This window comes from Mizuhopecten yessoensis, unplaced genomic scaffold, assembly GCF_002113885.1.
Source record: "Mizuhopecten yessoensis strain PY_sf001 unplaced genomic scaffold, ASM211388v2 scaffold11185, whole genome shotgun sequence".
Lineage (NCBI taxonomy): Eukaryota > Metazoa > Mollusca > Bivalvia > Pectinida > Pectinidae > Mizuhopecten > Mizuhopecten yessoensis.
Window position 1 is genome coordinate 1,217,947 of NW_018408922.1, and position 19,195 is coordinate 1,237,141.

The following is a 19,195-nucleotide window of genomic DNA, read 5'->3' on the forward strand; positions in this document are numbered from 1 at the left end:
ATGTCTGCAATGCAGTGATATACATATTTATTAAATATCGTAAAAAATATGTGTGCGATGCGGTATTAAACTCATAAACATTTGTTTATTAGTTAAATCCATATGTCTGTAGTTTAAGCATATTTTATTGTACAAATATACAAATGGATCGGACAACAAGTTATTACAACTTAATAGAGTCCTCTCCTCGATACATAAGGTAAAATTAGTGTATATGCTTTTGGGAAAAGGGAAAAAGATATGGTGGAGAAGGAAAGATGGGGTGGGAGGGGTTGGGGAGACGGAGGGGAGGGGCGTCACCTAGAAAAGTAAACGTGTAAACTGAGAAATCGATCCGCATTTGAATAAATAATAAACTATACAAATTGCATGACATGCATCCTGGTAGAGTAATTTCAAAATGAACAGACTCAATGTAACAAATAAATCAGGCAAAATAATGACATACAATTTCATAAACACATATAACAACTTACACATAAATAAAAATAGAAAAGTAATTATAACTATCAAAACCTATTGCCGGATTTGATGAAATGATGCACATGTCTAAAGATACTTATGTTGTTTTCTACCGAAAGTTGACTATTACCAAACAAAAGTAGTTCTGAATTAAAATCAACATGCAAGGCATTCAAATTTTGGAGCAGGGTATGTCTTTCGTTGTTAAAAAGTAAGCACTCACAAAAAAAAGTAAAAGGCATTTTCACAGGGATGGCCACAATAACAAACTGGAAGTTTAGTGTGCAAAGTGTTCAATTTACGTTCACCGAAACCTAAGTAGATTGGTGGAGGAGATTGAACATTTGAAGTTAACGAGTTTATAAAAGAAGGTAATGAGGTCAATGATCGTACTGAAAGGTCCAATGAATTCCAACCGCGAAGAGTTGAAAATATAAAAGATGAATTTGTTAGAGAAAGCCTGAAAGGACGAATTCTATAATCATCATTGTTTCTAGGGGTGTAATGGTTATTTTTTGCAACGGAAGATGGCAATAGAGAATTTATATAGTCTGGAGTTTATTTGTTGTGCATTTTATACAAAAGTTAGAGTTTTCTGCGTTTTCTTCTACATGTATATGTCTGCAATAGGCTCATCAAGTAAAAATAAAGTTCATGACATAAATAATTTATATGCTAAAAAAAAAAAGTTTCTTCATTACCTAAATACGTGTCTGCAATAAGGATATATATTTATAAACTTATGTTTCTTGCATGTTACATGTGTTAATGTGTGTTTTACCGAATATTCAAAAGTACATGTAATCACGGAAGTCATTTTGATTTCTTTATCGTGACTTTCATAAAGGAATTTTGAAATATTTAATTTTCATTATTGAAACATGTAGTTCCGTTTGTCATTGAAGTTAATGATGTATGTTCACTAATTTGATAAAAAAAATTAAATACATGTTCAGGTAAATTGAATAATTTATTCACATAAGAAACGAATTCATAACGCTAAATGAAAAAGTTACATCTATAAAGCACTTTTGGGTATATTAAAAGCAAATTTATATCTTATAACATTGTATCCTGATTTTAAGCGGTTATGGACAAATTCAAGGCATAATACACTACACATTGATTTTCCTTACGCGTTTGAAATAATTCCCATCACAAGTACAATGTAACAGGCTGTCAGCATCACACTTCATAGACGAATAAAAAGCAATGCGAGGAAAGTCTAAATCATCATCCAGCTTTTAGAATAAAATTATAGCGAACTTGTATGACATCCGAGTCACGCATTTCATCCGCAGGTCGACAGTTGCGTAGTGAGTTCCTTTTATCTGGCATGTATCTGTTTTAATAAGTTACACCAATGTGTTATGAGTTATGATGTTACCGTTGAATTACACATCTTTCTGTAAGCACACTTCAACACAACATTTTTTCTTTATAAAAGAGAAATTTGACTTGTAAATCTATCATTGCACATTGGAGAATATTGCACACAATTTGAACAGGGGACGCCATTTCACTGAAAGTTTTCACAATAATGTTCCACAGAAAAAAATATCCATCCAAATACATAGTTAAAAAGATTTCAAAAACTCTCCATAACGACAGGTAATCAATTATACCGATTTCCGAATAATCCTGTTTAAGTGTGGTTGAAATACGTTGTCTATTAAGAACACAAACTTCCGTTTATAAAACATCACACAGAACAAACTCGATTTACAACATAGCGGTTTTGGGTCGTTTTTTAACGAAGGGTCCGGATGTGTGTTGGTGCACGCGAGGCCTTGCAACTGTCGTCACCGGTCTGTGCATGACGTCAATCTTTGGTTTCTGCACGTGAAACAGATTTGGCTTGACTATCCAGTGACGAGAGCCTTTTTGTGACCTGAGATTGTCCAGTGCTATGTGATGACTTCTCACGGCCTCCATCCGCCTACTGGTCTGATACGGAAGGAGCACACGTCGGCCCTTTTTGGCCTCGCTATTAGGGTAACATATAGCTTCCGTTCCCACCACGTCTATCACGGGGGCCACTTTAATTCTCTCCGCCTGAAGTTTCGCTTTGCCTCCGATGGACGTAGGTTTCGTGGCAAAAAGTTTAGCGTCGATTTTGACTTCCCCGAGACTGATGGTGTTAGTGTCGGGGGTGTCATCCGTGTTGTTGTCGTCTGCTGAGGGTTGGTACCGAGGTGTCCGGACATTTATCTGGACCAATTCGTCCAGAAGGTTGTACTTTTCTTGCCACATCTTTGTAATCGCCTTACGCTGCTGAGTTTCTAGTCTCACCTCCTTTTCTCGAAGTCTGTACTCATTACGACGGTTAGAAAACATGGCGTTGAAGTATTTCATTTTTGAAACTGTTGCCGTCGTCATTTTGACTCTTCACAAAATGTTGTTAAACTTGTTTTCCCGCAATGTTTACTGTGTCATATCATCGATATATTTTGGAATATAATAATAATATTTCTTTTCATTATAACTTATGTCCGCGTTGCCGGATGTTCCGGTTTCATCATATATAATGAGACAGCGTTTTCACTTCATCCTTTGACAAAAATATTGAGTATATGTGTTTGGTTATTTGATGGCCGGATTTATGAAAAAAACAGGATGTCGTTTAGATTTCTGCTTATGAAATATAAAACACGCTCGATCTGGTCTCTGTTGTCGAATCCACGATATGAAGAAATAATATCCAGCCTCTACCCGAAGAATAATTCTGAACAGTTGACGATCACATTCGTAAATTGATTTTTACATAAGATGTTAAATAAATAAAAAAACGAAGTGTCGTCCTGAAATCAGTACGAAAGACGCCCAAAGTAGTCCGATATTTACACCGAACATGCGTAGACATCATCCGTTATGAAAACAAACAGTATTACTGTAAGTACATCGTTCACTTCATCCACACAATTCTCAACAGGACTAGTTTATATATTTGTTTTTCATTACGATCTCTTATCAAATAATAAATCCGTATTTAAACAAACACGACTTAAATCGCAGTCTGGTTTTACCTGTTGACTGGCCGTCCGTTTTGGGCAATAAAACATGGTTTGGTCGAGAACGTCATTTGTACAGCTTACCCTGTTCGTCACTGCCCAAGCGCAAAATCTCGATTATAATCCTCTTACGGGTCGAGAAACAACGTGCTGCTTGGTTGGCTCCCTAGGGGTGACAAGTCCCTAAACTTAGCTACTTATAGGTATATACAGTAGCCCTAATGATACACCTGTAATTAGTAAGATTATCCAACACCAAGGTATACAGGTGTAAGTAGGACAAGTGTAAACTGATACTCGCGATCGGTTCGTTAGACTGTATCGAATGGGTTTTAAAAGCGGAAGAAAAGGGTTTTATATTATAAATATACCGAATATTTTCGCTCATTGTGCGATCTTGTGTTATGGCTAGGTATTTAACTATTTAGTCTAATATACACTTACTGTAACAGAATAACTTAAAGAACGAATTATTATATATACACTTTGGGTGCGTGTCATTTTAATTTAGAAAAAAGGGCGTTTTAATTTCGCTCAAAACTGAATAGAGATTTACCCTGTAATAATGAAAGGTTATATCTAAAAACTCATTAACTTTTCATATCTCCAACTAGATATCGCTGCTCCTTGTTCAGGTAGTGGACTATGGTTCTGTGTGCAGACGTCTCACACCTTCGTACCAGCGTCTCTTAGCGGTATTTATTTAATGGGTTAGGATATGGGTATGATTGATTGTTATCAATATCGATTTGATCAATCAAGGGGATTCGATGACATTTTAACCCTCTCAGTATGGGTCCTGCATCAATCATTATCAAAGTAAATATGTACTGCACATCCTGTATTTACTATGCACACATGTAGGTTATGTAAATTACAGAAGTACTTATAAGCATTGCATAATGTCATATAACTACATCTCGCGAGAAAAATGTTCTTAAGTTAGCTTTGAGCGAATAGTTTATCGCAAATAGAACAAACAGTTTAAACATATGCATATAAAACACAGTAAAACATATGTAAACTTTGTTCAAATGCTTCATGCATATTTACATATGATGTACTTTAACTGTGCCAAGTATCAAACGCGCGTACAAGGTTACTGGAGCAGAAAATTCCAAGGGTCATAACTCTAGAAAACTTCCATCAAGCACATCTCCATACGATGTACTTTCACTGTGTAAAGTTACAAAAATAATCCAACACACGGTTTAGGAGGAGTTTCGCTTTTTGTACAAGGACTATGGTTAGACGGACGGACAGGCGATACATATATACCTCCCACACTTTGTTTGCGGGGGTTTAACAAATCGATTTAAACGCCATAAAACAAGTATGTACCTGCAGGGTTATATCATTCAAACTCTATATCTATGTTTAAGTGATTCATTTTAATGGCATATCGATATGAATACAAATAACTTGTATGCATAAAATCTGCCCTAGCATGACTCAAGGAAAATAAAATATGCATATTATATGTAGCTGTATTAGCGTCCTTGTCACTATTCAAATAACAAAAAAAACATTAGAATCCATAAACGATGTATTTTATACCCTAAAACGTTAAATATTGGTTCTTTGATTTGAGATAGTCTCTTTTAAATTCCAACTGTGACTCCTCCGCTTTTGTGGTTGATTAACAATGCATCCAGCTGGTTTCTGACTAAAACGGATATGACACAATTCAGTGAATTAGAATAGAATATGAATAAATAGATAAGCTCATTACATTATTATAAATACACACAGTATTTCCAAACAGTACATTGCCTTGGCATTGTCGGTGTTTGTCATGCAAGGCAAAAATTTGCAATATATCAAACATTTTGATGACGTTCTATATTCTGTTATCGGAAAAGGGCAAAAGTCCTGAACGTTAAGCACTGGTCGACAATGTTAATAGTATCAATACTAAAAGGACCACTCTGAGTGCAATGAAAGTAGTAGGTATTTTGCGTTCAACACATACAGTATTTTAGTGCTGGTCGAAAAAAGAAAAAGAAATCGACACAGATGTCATAACGAGGAGGACTTTCTCTCGAGACGACACGGGATGAAGCTATACCAAAAATCATATCAAAACAAATATCATCAAGTGTAATGTATTGCAAAGATCTTGAACATATCATTCAAAGTAACACTTCAGACCGCTATTCAGCTAACACAGTCCGTAAGAACTGCAACACAGATTTAGACAGAAACGCCCACGCCAGCTTCAATTTGCCAAAAAAATAGGAAATCGCCAAAAATGTAATAAACACAAACCAAATTACCCTTACTTTTTAATACTTCACCAAAGCGTTGGACAAATACCCCCACTCCATTATTCCGTGAACGTAGTTATCAGTCAATTCGTGGTAGCCAGCTTACATACATGTAGATCTAAACAGTAGAACAAGTAAATACTCGTAGAAGTCACCAATTCGTGTTCATTTTTAGTGAAATCTGGAGTGCCCAAAGGAACCGTCATTGGTCCACTTCCTTTTTTGTCCATGTTTATGAATGATTGGCAAAAGGAGGCAGTTACATCCAATGTCTGTCTGTTCACAGATGGCGCCCTGCTGACACCAAAGTAGACCAACCTTGATGACCTTAGCAGCCCGCACCCCCTGGACACCCAAGAGGCCAGTACATACACGTGCCTTGGAGATACATGTACTTACAAGAGATATTTCGCAATATGTAAATCCTCTCCATAAGTTTTGCAGCACACACACCAAATCTCAAAAGACTGTCGAAAATGGCTACTTCTTACGGTTACAAGGTTATGTAAACAGACGACGGAGGGATGAAAGGGGCGGACAGACAGACAGACAGACAGCGTAATTATACCATACAAACTTCTTACTTTTTGTGGATGAATAATAATCTGATTTTTGACAAAAAACGGTTCAAAAACATATATATGTGCAGAAAAAAACCGATAACAAAATTGTAATCCTCGGTCGATAAATATTTGTTCTCCGGTTAGGAGAACACTGTCTAAAGAGCGTTTGATACACAGCCGTTTACTATGTTATCTGAAGCGCACTGTCAAACACCACATTGAAAAATATAAAATGGCGACATATTTAAACCCATCACAATACCAGCCGGTTATATTGCGCTGTGAAAATTCTACCCAGAGGTTGTGTTGCTTTGATGAAATGTGGCGGGAATTAAGACGAGCATGAACAAGGTCGGGTGCCTCACGATTGACATAGATGTTTGACGAGTTGTTCATCATATGCTCGTCCGTATAATGTCGGGCCTGTGACACCTGGTAGACACTATACATTTGTTGACTGGGTTTGAGGACAACATGTGTTATGTTAAACCAGAGGCCCAAACTGTTGCCTGAGGCCGAAGGCCGAAGGCAACAGTTTGGTCCGAGGGTTCAACATAAAACATGTTGACCGAAAACTCAGTCTACAAATGTTTTGTAATAACTTTTTCAAAATTTCTGACGTTTCCAATTTGGATTTATCTTGAAAAAAATCCCGTGGGAATGCGTTGTGTTTTGCTTCAATATACTCTGTTATTAATTTCTCTGCAACTCTGATCACATTTTTGGTGTTTGTACTGTCTCTGCTATTAAGAATTTCATCAATTTCTGCAGCAGCGTATTCCGAAAATCTGTCCATGATTGTACATAAGGCAGCCGACATACATATACATTGCAGACGGCCGGAAGCAGACGTGAGCAATACTTCCTATAGGGATGCCACTATTGGTAATTGATTAACGGAAGTTGCCGAGTAATGGCCGGGAAGTACCGAATAGTAATGAGCTGTGACGTAAGCAGTCAACATTTCACTCAATGCCAGTCAACATTTTTGTGAGGCAAACATCCGGAATTTCGAACTTTTTTCACTATTGAAGAGTAAAGAGAATAAAAAGTAAAGGTATAACAACAAATGTTATGGACCGAAGTTCGTCCTCGGAGAGCACATGGAAATCAGAGATGGCTTCCACCGTATCCATTGGTACACCTTTCCATATCATTGAGCGACGCTTTACGTTACTCTCACTGATAACACGGGTTTGAACAGTGTTGTCTGCCGAAGTACATTCAACCATTTGGCGAGCGACGTCGCAGTCTGACGGTAGAGATGTCTGCAACGGTGGCCTGTATTTGTTGCACAATGCAGCGATGATACAGATGAAGTCCACTATATTGGTCAGATCCTTGTTAGGTACAATATTGGACAGGTACTTCCAGGTTTTCAATCTACCGTTGACAGTTTCAACCGCCTATCGCAATTTCGTTACCAGCCGGGAATTGTTGGCATCTTCGGTTGACATTTGTTTCTTTCCTTTTTCTAGGAACGGTGGCGAGTGCGTTTCGATCCCAATTTCTTCGAGGAAAGGAAGAACATCCCGAAATCCTCAAGCATATAGATATCCCATCTGCATTTGTCTGAAACATGTGCTGTGTTATTGCCGCGTCATTGTTTCTACCGTCAGCGAAGTATGGACCGAGAATACTTACTATGTAGCCATCTGTTGTCGTGACCATCATGGGTTTTATCAGGAGACGGTACTTATACATAGAGAAACATTTCCTTTGAAAACTGTGCTTACTGCTTTTTTTGTATGCATATATATGTACCATCCATGATGAGAATGACTGAATCTGAGATGGAATTGGAAATAATTGAACGGCTAAATCGGTTTTATGGTTTTCAAGGATGTCTGATCTAGCGATATGTTGAAAACCTAGGTGCGATGGTACGAAGTCCTTTTTCAAAGCCTTCTTTGCTGGTGCAATGTAATGAGCCACCTTCCGCCTGTTGCTGATTCTACATAATGTTGCAATTACCCTAACGTTAAAGAAACGTGTCAACATCAGGATGATTTAACATAGATCGATACATAATCATTTTGTTAAAATAGCAAGTGTACAGTATGATTGGGTATAGTACATGTACATGTATATACACTATATACTAGCGAATAAACCGACATTTCTAAATATTTCTTCAGGTTGGTAAGTATGGATTAGCGTATGCACACAAAGGTGTAAAATGTGTATGAGTTTTCCACACAATCGATGTCGATTCGGCTACGTTGTAAACCGTATGTACAATAATTGTTATGTATGTACCATAATGACTCGATTTAGCTACGCTTTGTTTAATACTTGGTCATAGATGTGCGAGAATCTATGAGCCCACTCATCTCGATTTAGAACTGGCCCACTCCGGCGTTTTCCAGATGGCTTCCTTTATTTGCCGTTTGAACAGATTGCTATGACTTAGCATTAACCAAAGCGTAGCTGAATCGAGTCATTTCGGTACATTTATAACAATTATTGTATACATTCGCTTACAGCGTACTTAGCCGAATCGACATTACATATCGTACTAGTCATCGAAACGTCACATATACACACTTATTGGTTGTGTAACAAGAACTTTTCATAATGAATAAACCGACACTTGTGAAAGATTTATTTTCCTCAATCGTGGGACGATATGTTTCAATGAATTACAGACAAGGCGGAGCAGAGTCCGGAGCAATCCTTTACAAGACTGAGATATAAAGAATGTCTTATAAGTGATGGTGTTATATAAGTTATATTCAATCGAGTTAATCTATTCTTAAATACAAGTTATAATACCAAGAGCTTTGGGGAGTGATTTGTTTGATAATTATCAAAGAGATTGAATATGAATGAAATGCTATTGTCATGCATTTGATATTTGGTTTATCGCAGAACATAATTTAGCTGGAACATCTTTATTATATTAGTTTGCCGTTATGTGTCGACGTGTTGTTGAAATAATAACAGTTTGGTATAAACTGTATTATTGGCGCCATTTATTTTATGACGTAACAATTTAAAGGTGTGATTAGGTATGAAGTATGCAGATATATTACATATAATAATAATAATAATAATAATAGTAATTTTACCTATCGGACACTCCTATACGCAACTTCATCAGGGCATTCCAATTGCCTGTCGTGGTGAGCGCGATTTGGTTTTTGTATTGACTTCACTATAGAACGTTTGCCATCAAACTGCTCTCTATGCAACCCAGTTGTATTGAGTAATTGATCATCTGTCATATTCATGTTGTCAAAATCAATTTTATCGGTGTTTACTGCAACATTACGGAGTCCAGTAAGAAGAACGGTTAATTCATATGTGGGCACCTTCGAATTTGATTCCAATGCCATCATATCTACTGTTACCCCCTGTTTCAGTTTTTGGCAATGTAGGTGTGACTTGCAGCACCGTGTTCCCTGAGGAATCAAAACACTTTGACTGACAAAGACTTGCAAACTTGCCTCTGACGGAACATTTGTCATGCCATTACCCGTTTTCTTGCAAAACACACATCTTGATTCGGCTTGATTCGGTTCTTCCAGCACCTTGGAACGGCAAAATTACATAACGATTTTGGAACTAGATGTCTTACATGTCTTTGCACTCCTTTTTTTGTGTTGCAGTCTTCCTACATTTCAAGCAAATGAGGCTGTCCTCGCTGATAACTTTTCCCGCATTTTCGGTAAAATATTTCCGATAACGATAGTTCATTTTGCTTGCTTGGCCATTTTTTTTATTCTGACGCAACAAATCCCACATATTTGGTATTTCGGCATTATTTGTTGGTGTTTGAGCACTAGATATAATTACTTTTGCCAGTTGGAGGGTAAAATAATTCATAAATTTCATCAAAAATAGTGTCTTACCTAAAAAGCGTAGTTGTACTGTACACGTGTACAGGGATTTGCTGACATGCTTCGATAGAAGTATGTCGCACTAAATAGTAACGAAATTATTACTAACAAAAAATGTAAATTAATAGGTATGTTATTAATGTATAAACAAAATTTTCCGTCGATTTGAAAAAAAAACCACTATTGCCTTATATTTTTTTTAAATGAATAACTGAAGCAGGACTCGAACCTGCCCCGTTTATTTTCTAGTCACAAGTAAACTGCGTTACACATTCATAGAACATATATATATTGGCAATTACAAACTGATTTTACCCGAGAAACACCTGTCGCAGTTTAGAGAAACTTGATCACCCCTGTTTTCCATTATTTTGAGCACTTTCCCAAAGGAGGTCCACTTTTCCGTAATACGATTTGTTTTTGCATATTACATCACGGTCACAAAAAGTTGAAAGTGTTAAAAGTATTTTTTTTAAGTCCGGGAAACCCCATCACTTTCATAGATATATTGCATTTGGCTATATTTGCAGTATCATATTAACAATGCCTAATTTCTCAGCAGTTTAAAAGTTCATATTCAATTGGTTTTATATCTTTTCTATGCATTTTCGCTACACGAAATGTTTTACTTCTTAATTGTTTTCCCCGTTTTCATAACTGCCATCTAAGGGAAATATGGGCAGTTTTCCGCTATAGCTCAAATTTCAATGATAAACTATACACGTGCAACGTTCTTCCAAAAACTTACCTTCCCCATTTCCCAAGTATAAATTAATAATAATAATAAGTAATATACAACATTTGATATAGCGCCCTATCTACCTAACATAAGCCACTCTAAATGGCTTTACAGTACATAGATATACAATTAATACAATTAGCATATGCATTGTATTAATTAATTCAATTTTGAGGAATTCGCAGGAGCTGCCTTATCAGGCGCTAACTACTAGTCCTATGCCACCTGGCTAATATCTCCCTATGTGTATATGCCTGCGTGTGTTCTGGAGACGTATTGTGTTCGGTTTTGCAGTGGGACAATGCTTCCAACGGCATCTTTTATAGTGCCACATCACTTGAATGCTACAGCAAAGATACCGCAACATCCACCCCAGACCATTTTATACTCAACCTGGGTTGTTGGAGTTGTGTGTATTCCATGCGTACGACTTCGAGGATCGAACCCTGGCCGTCTGCACGGAAGGCCGAAGTGTTAACCACTCGACCAATCCGCCCATAATGGGTCGTATGTGGCTTCATTTTCGCGAATTTGCATTGATGAGTGAAGGTGCGCAGCTTAATACGTTCTACACACTCAATTAACACGTACAACACAAGCTAAAGCCGAAGTTGTATTCTTTAATATTTTCCTCAGCATTTTCTCGCTCTCTAATATTCCACCATAATACATGCACGTGTGTAAGAATGCTATGTTATACATTTATTACTTTTACTTTAGGAGAACACGAATCTTCGTTTCTCCGTGGTTTATCATGTGTCACGAGGTCGAAGCCCAATCGAAACATGAGTAATCGAGGGAAAACAAATGATCGGTTTTGCCTACTGTAAGGGCAATAAATAGTTTATTCTGCCGAAAAATATCAATAAATAAACAATAACACAATTGAAGAGATTATCAGGTTGACGCGCCGTTTTTGTCGTCTGCTTCAATTATTCGGAACAAGGTTGTGGAGATTTTTCTAGAGGAGCTTCGAATAAGGGAAATGTGATCTGATAAAACAGAGCGCGCGAGAGGGGGACATGACGTTTTACTCCCCCGTCATGTGACCAGTACCATTAAGTCAGACATGCTGTAATAAAGCTGAGGTATAAAAATATTGTAAGTGTAATCCCTACTACTGAAGCATTACGTAATATTTTCAGTATGAATCTGATGATCAAAGAAGGCGTTGTAGTCAACTTTCACGGACCAAAGCATTCTTTCATTGTTATCAATGTGAGTCATGTGATCAAAATAAGTTAAATTGTACTGCTTTGTTATTCAGTGTTAGTCTTGCGATCAAATCGTGCTGCTGTATCAATTTCAGTGGCATACAGCTATGATCCTTAGATTCAGACAAATATATCTTTAAACAATCTGTTTTGAAAAGTCAGCAAAACATCTGTTGATGAATAATCCAAACAAAAAACTATAGATAAAGCATATTTAGGGATATATCAGTGAAATGTATATTACAACTGATATTTGTAACTGAGTGTAATTTGAGAGGACAAACACAAGTTAACACGAACATCCTATAGATCAGTAAATTAAACCATTTCTACGTGTACTTCCAAGCATATCTAATAGTCAATACAAAATATCTTCTATTGGCATAGAAAGATTCCTTGTCAGTCTAGAAATGATTTAAGTATCTACAGTAAAGCAATATTAAAGAAAGCCAGCGATCATATATCATACCCACATCAATGGTGAGAGGATAGGGGAGATATAACCCTATGTGTGCCCCTTTCATCACTGTGTTTAATATCGGAAGTAGGGCTGGAACTTTATAGGAAGTAAATATGTATATAGACTAGGTATGCCTTAGGAGCGTTAGTCTTGTCTTGATGAATGAGACGCCTGTTCTGTGTCTATAACACAGTCATAGATGCGCTTGCCAACAGTGGAATTTAACGTTATCAGTGATAGAGCACAGCTGATGTACTTTAATAATCTAATGACTTAGCTATAGAATTTTCCTAAGCGTACACATATATAAAAGTTATCACTGAGGGAGCACAATTGATGTACCTTAATCATCTTAAATGACTTACATGTAGATATGGAACTTTTACTTAACGTGTACATATGAAAATATTACACGCAAGGCAATGGCCTAATCTCAATTCATATGGCTCTAAATTAGGATGTTTGCATCACACAGAGTTTATTGTTCGATTTGATGATTTCTTGATAAATCAACGATAAAAAAAAAGTTTTTAAAAATGTATAAAGGAAAGCTACATATGAACTTCAGTAAGGCATAAATAGTGTGCTATGTTTATATAAATCATAAAGTATACAATTAGATGACAAGATAAAAAGGACTTTTTTTACTTTGACTTTAAACATATTTTATTAACCAGAATTGGAAAATAGGATTTGGCACAAGTTATTACAACTTATGAAGCCATCTCCTTACAACAATAATTCAAAACAACAGATGATGATATAGACTGTCAATTACAATTCATAGTAGTATGAAGCGACACATACACATACAAACAAACAAAAACATATTTTAAAGTCAAGTCCATAATCGAAACATGTTAAAATCTTCCACTGGATCTAATAAAAGTTTGTACTTGTTTGAATACATCACAATTTGTATCCAAAGCCAGATTTTCATTTCCAAACAGTAATAATCTCAACGTTAAATGTACATTTAAATGATTTATATGATCAAAAAGTAGAGTACGAGCATTTGTGTAAGGTTGACATTCAAAGAAGAAGTGATAGGCATTTTCGCAATGGTAGCCACAAATTAAGCAATTGGAGTCTTGGACCAAGTTTTCACGGTAAAGATCATGTTTGAGAGGACTGCATTCGTGTCTTAGTCTGGTATGAAGATTGTTTAGTTTTCTGTCATCACGTAGGTAATGAGGTGGTACTGTATATGGTATGTTGGGGACTAGAGCTGATTTAAAATATGAGAAAGACATCGATCTAATATTATAGTCTAGAGTATTCCACATTTTTAATGAAGAAGGCAAGAAAGATAAACTTGTAGCAGAGAGTCTGAAATTGGGAGTTTTGTAGTTATCATTATTTCTAAGAGCATGTCGGTCTTCTCCTACCTTCGTGGGGAGTAGATTTGTTAGGTAGTTTGGGGTTTGATGCCTATTCACTTTGTAGATTAACTGAAGTTTTCGTCTTCTTCTTCTATCCGAAAGTAATTCAAGACCAGTTTCTGTATATAATGATTCATTTCTAGCATATGACGGTAAACCTGTAATTATTCTAGCTACTTCACGTTGAGCCCTCTCTAACTTTTCAGAATCGACCAGAGTACAACCATCCCAAACCTCACATGCATATTCTAAAACTGGTAATTTATAAGTTTTGTAAATTCTTAAGAGAGCATCCCGCTTCAACATATATTTGAGTTTTCGCAAAATATTTATTTTTTTCATTACCGATTTATTGATTTCACTTACATGATCTGACCATTTTGCATCTGAATTGAATGTAAAGGCGCCTATGCATACTGTTAAAATTCAAAATATTTCCATCAAAAATCAGTTCAAAATCTTCCTCTATATCATTTGAATTTGATATGAAAATAACTTCCGTCTTATTTGGATTGAAAGTAACAAGCCAAGTGTTGGCCCACCTATTTAAGGCTTCCAGGTCCCTATTCAAAACTGTTTGTATATCTAGACAAGAAGATGAATAGCTTTTTAAAGACGTATCATCAACAAAAAGACTTGTTGTAGATTCTAGTACTTCGGCGATTTCATTAATATAAATTAAGAAAAACAAGAATTGAACCCTGAGGAACTCCAGCACATATCAAACCAGCATCAGAAGAAGAATTATTTATAAACACTTTCTGTTGTCTGTTGCTTAAGTAGTTTTCGATCCAAGAAAGGAAATTTCCTGAGATACCATATGATTTTAACTTGACTAATAAACCATTATGCCAGACTCTGTCAAAAGCTTTTGAGATGTCACAGAAAACTAAAACTAAACAAGTATGCTTCTTTTCTTCTAGATCAAGACAAATATTATGACATAATTCGATTAATTGATACACAACTGAGTGGCCAGGCATAAATCCTGATTGGTACTGATAAAATAGAGAATTTTCAAAAAAATAAAATTTGCAAGTACTTAAAGATAACACTTTCAAATGTTTTACCAACCGTAGACGAAAGAGAAATCGGTCTATAGTTAGAAGCAGAATGCCTATCACCCTTCTTAAAAAGCGGTAACACTTTAGCAAATTTCCAAATATCAGGATAAATACAAGTAGATAACGATAAGTTAAAAAGAAGTTTCTAGTGGTTTACATACAGTTTTTGCAGTGTACTTCATCCATGCCTGAGGCTTTGTCAAGTTTTAAATTCAACAAGACATCACATATTTCATTATAGTTAATTATAGGAGATTCAAATGAACTCTCCGTTTTCGGTTCTAAAATAGGAATATCAGTATTGTTATCATCTATGCTAGTGATACTGCAAAAATTGTTATTCAATAAATTTGATTTGTCCTTATCGTCAACTAATAAACGTCCCGATGTTGAATCAACTAAAGTAGGAATAGACTGCGAGGTCCCTGAATTTCCCATCAGTCGCCAATATTTTTTAGGATCAGATGAGTAATAAAAATCAATAAGATTTCCAACATTTTTACAGAAGGATTTTCTAGCATGCTTTTTCATGTTATTAATTTGTTTCGCTGTTTTTTGAGTTTAGATATATCCCGTGGATGCTTAGAATGCTTGGCTGTTTTTCGTAATCTATCGCGTAGTCTCATATTTTTTCTCAGGACTAAATTCATCCATGGCTCATCGTTAGGTCTTATAGTAACTTCTTTGTGTGGTATTGTTCTACAAGCAAAATCGAAGCCGAATCAACAGAGTTACATGTAGCAAAAAGAGTATTCCAGTCATATTCCTCGATAAGGTTAAATAATACATAGTCACCTCTTTTTTAGGACTTTTTTATTCGTTACCCAAATGAATTTCGGGTATTTTTGAACTTGTTAAATATATCAGTATATATGATATTACGACTATTTTTTTTACGCCAAACAGAATTATCTCTAATTGTTAAAGCACGGACTAAGATAGCTAATTATGTGGTTAAAGTAATATACATGTACACGTACTTATGATTTGCTTGAATAGATATAAGTTAATAAAGATTCATATTCAATCGATTGTGTCGATTCATAAGCGTATTTTTAGCTTTAGATATTATATCTAAATGATATAACCATGAAATGCCATATACATTATTGTTCTGTATGTATGCATCTGCGAAGCGAATTCTTGCGCCTGTTCATAAGAAGTCTACTATTCATATATAAAAATCGATTTTTTTTCTGCCCAATACAAACGATCAAATTAAAAGCATATGTCTGTCGCTGTGTTACTCCACTATGACGTCACTGTTTAAGTTGTTATGCAATACACAAATGTCAAGTACATTGCCTTGTGGCCTTTTATCATATTGGTATGAAAAGAAAATGTCGACAAATATGGCTATCTGTTGTGTGAAATCCAATAAAACAATCATTAAACCTTCATAATTTTTTTTTTTTTTAAATGCTCATTATATAACAATATCCTGTCAATGCTTATAAAAATGTGCGATAAAACTACAGAAGTGTAAAATGAAAACATGATTGTGGAGTGTTTTTTTTATACATGAATAATTCGTAATACGGAGCACATTCAAATAAACTGATCAAACAACGCTTCCACTTTGGCAACTACACACAATCCAGATGTACTACAAAGGTACGACTGGTGTGAAAGTGTGATTTCTGACATATCTGTTTGATATAACTGATATACACTTACATAAATCACCCTCTAGTATTGGTCATGTCCCTTAGTGGGTAGGCCGACGTGGTTCGGAAACCTCCGCCATAGTGTGTCCATATGGCTATCAATGACACTTGTAGATAATTTTGTATAAAGAGGACCCTGTCAAGATAGGGATCACTAATATCGATCTCGCAAATATTGTCATCGGAAAAACAAGTTGACATTGCGATTTTTCTTTCTTGGCAGAATGTACGTTGGATATACGCATTTTGAATAATTATTACAGTAAAAAGTTATTTTCAACAGTGGTTGAGTTTTCATCATCCGGATGTTTTTTTCCCCGAGGGAATAACAGCAGGAATTACGCACCTTGGAGAATGGCAATACACATTGAATAATTCTTACAGCAAGTAAAACAGTTTTGGTAAGAAAGATTTTTCTTCGTTGGAATCTAATAATATTCGTACATATTGAGGAGTGATAAAAATGCCTTGAATAATAGTTAGAGTCAGGAAATATTTCTTTTTTAAGAAAGGTTTCCCTAAACTAAATGGAAATTAGGAAGATTTATATATACATTGAGATACGATACCTTAAACATTTGATGATTTAATACGAAAGTAAATATTTTTATTAGTTTTTATCTATCAGAAGTGTCAAAGTCATCTAAAATAAAATAATGATATACGACTTTGATTAGTATTACGTTAAGGTGAGTAAATGTATTGCGTTGGTGATTATTTTCCTCTCGTAATAAGAAAGGAAAAGTTTATCATTACGTGTATCACGTTAATAATTAAAGTGAGTAGTTTTTTATAGGAATCAATATAAAATATTGTATTCCTAAAGGGATATCCAAGATTTTAGTTTCGTACATGTATTACCTCCCTATGTGATACAGTAAAGGAGAGTCGTCCGCGTGCGTCAAGTCCTCATGACACCCACAGTCTGTACCCTGTTGTTCCTGTCAATTCTAACAATGGTCCTTAGCACCCATTTCCGGGGAGGAACGATCAGCTGGAAACCTTTAACAGGAAACACGGTGAGTCCGCACTAACAGAAATAGCGATAAATCCTCTTAACACGGAATGCTGACGTCTTTCTATGTACATTTATTTCTTGGCGTGACAACCAGTTACGCGATAAAAAAAAATCTTATTTTAAATATGTAATTATATCTATCTTAAAAGTGTTTTTGTCACATTCTTCTAATTTACTCTTTTCTAATTCGATCTAAATTTTGTTGAATTTCCGGGGTTTCTTTTGTATGCATTCTTCGCAAAGTAAAATGAACAGGTTATTCGCTCTGTGTATTGGCAAACATCTTTTAGATGTTTTCAGTTTTTGCAACATTCCAATGTCTATTTAATTCATTTAAATAAGGCTCATTAAAACAGAACGTTTCCTGTTTTGTTACCAACAAATTAGACCAGATTAGCATTGCCTGTTCGTATGGATTTATGCATGCCTATGTCACATCAGTGATTTCGCGGGTAATCTTCATCCACGTATCAAACGTCAACGAAGTTATTATAGATTTGACATGAGACAAAAAATGGAGTTTTGTCGTGAAACCACGAAATATTGGCCCCCAAGCAAATATCTGATTTCACAGTATACAAGTTCCATGTTTTAATAAATGGATTAGATTAAAACACACGGATTGAATATTGTATGGTCGATCTTGTCGGGGTTATTCAACAGGAACTGCTTAACAGTTAATTAAACTTGTCTCAAGACACACTAGATGCAAGCTCCAATGATTTTTGTAAATATTTTCGACATAACGAATGTGTCTTCTTTATGGCTTTGCCATGTTCATCTTTGCCCTACACTATCAATATATGCAATTTTACCAGGAGTATTTAAAAACACAACACAATAGTAATTATGGTTAATGTATGCAAAAATATTTACCATTTCTAAAACATGTTGAAATAATCATTAAAATAGGTTGTGCTTTTTACCGGTGCGAGCGATGTTTCTGGACTTCGCCATATGTATCAGACAACAATTATAATTTGATTTACTATTATACACAACACACACATTAGAAAATGTATTTGAAACTACGCCATTCGAGGAATAAGGTGCCAGTTCGACAGTTTTAAGAGTTTTATTTAAACAAAGCATTGGACATTAAACCTCCTGTTCATGTCTTTCTTTGGAAGAGAAATAGGGCGGTATGCACTAGCTGTGATTGCTTGTGTCGGTCGGCCATGTATCCGTGTACTGGATCTGTTTATCGTCTGTGGTGCTGATAACATTTGCAGATGTATACACAGGTAGTGGGTATTTGTTTCTTTTGCGTCATCGCAGCAGTAAACGTTATTTGCAAACGATGCCAAACGATGATATCATCACCTAGTCTTTTCAAACGTCCTTAAATATCTGTTCGACCTTTGCGAGCAAGGCGTCAAACGTTGTATTTGAAACTACATGTAAGCCAATAAATGAGATTTTTCTTTATTTTGATTGGGGATAAACTTCAAAACGTCATCTGGACTGTGACTTTAATGCAAACTTTGTAATATAGTGTACAAATGT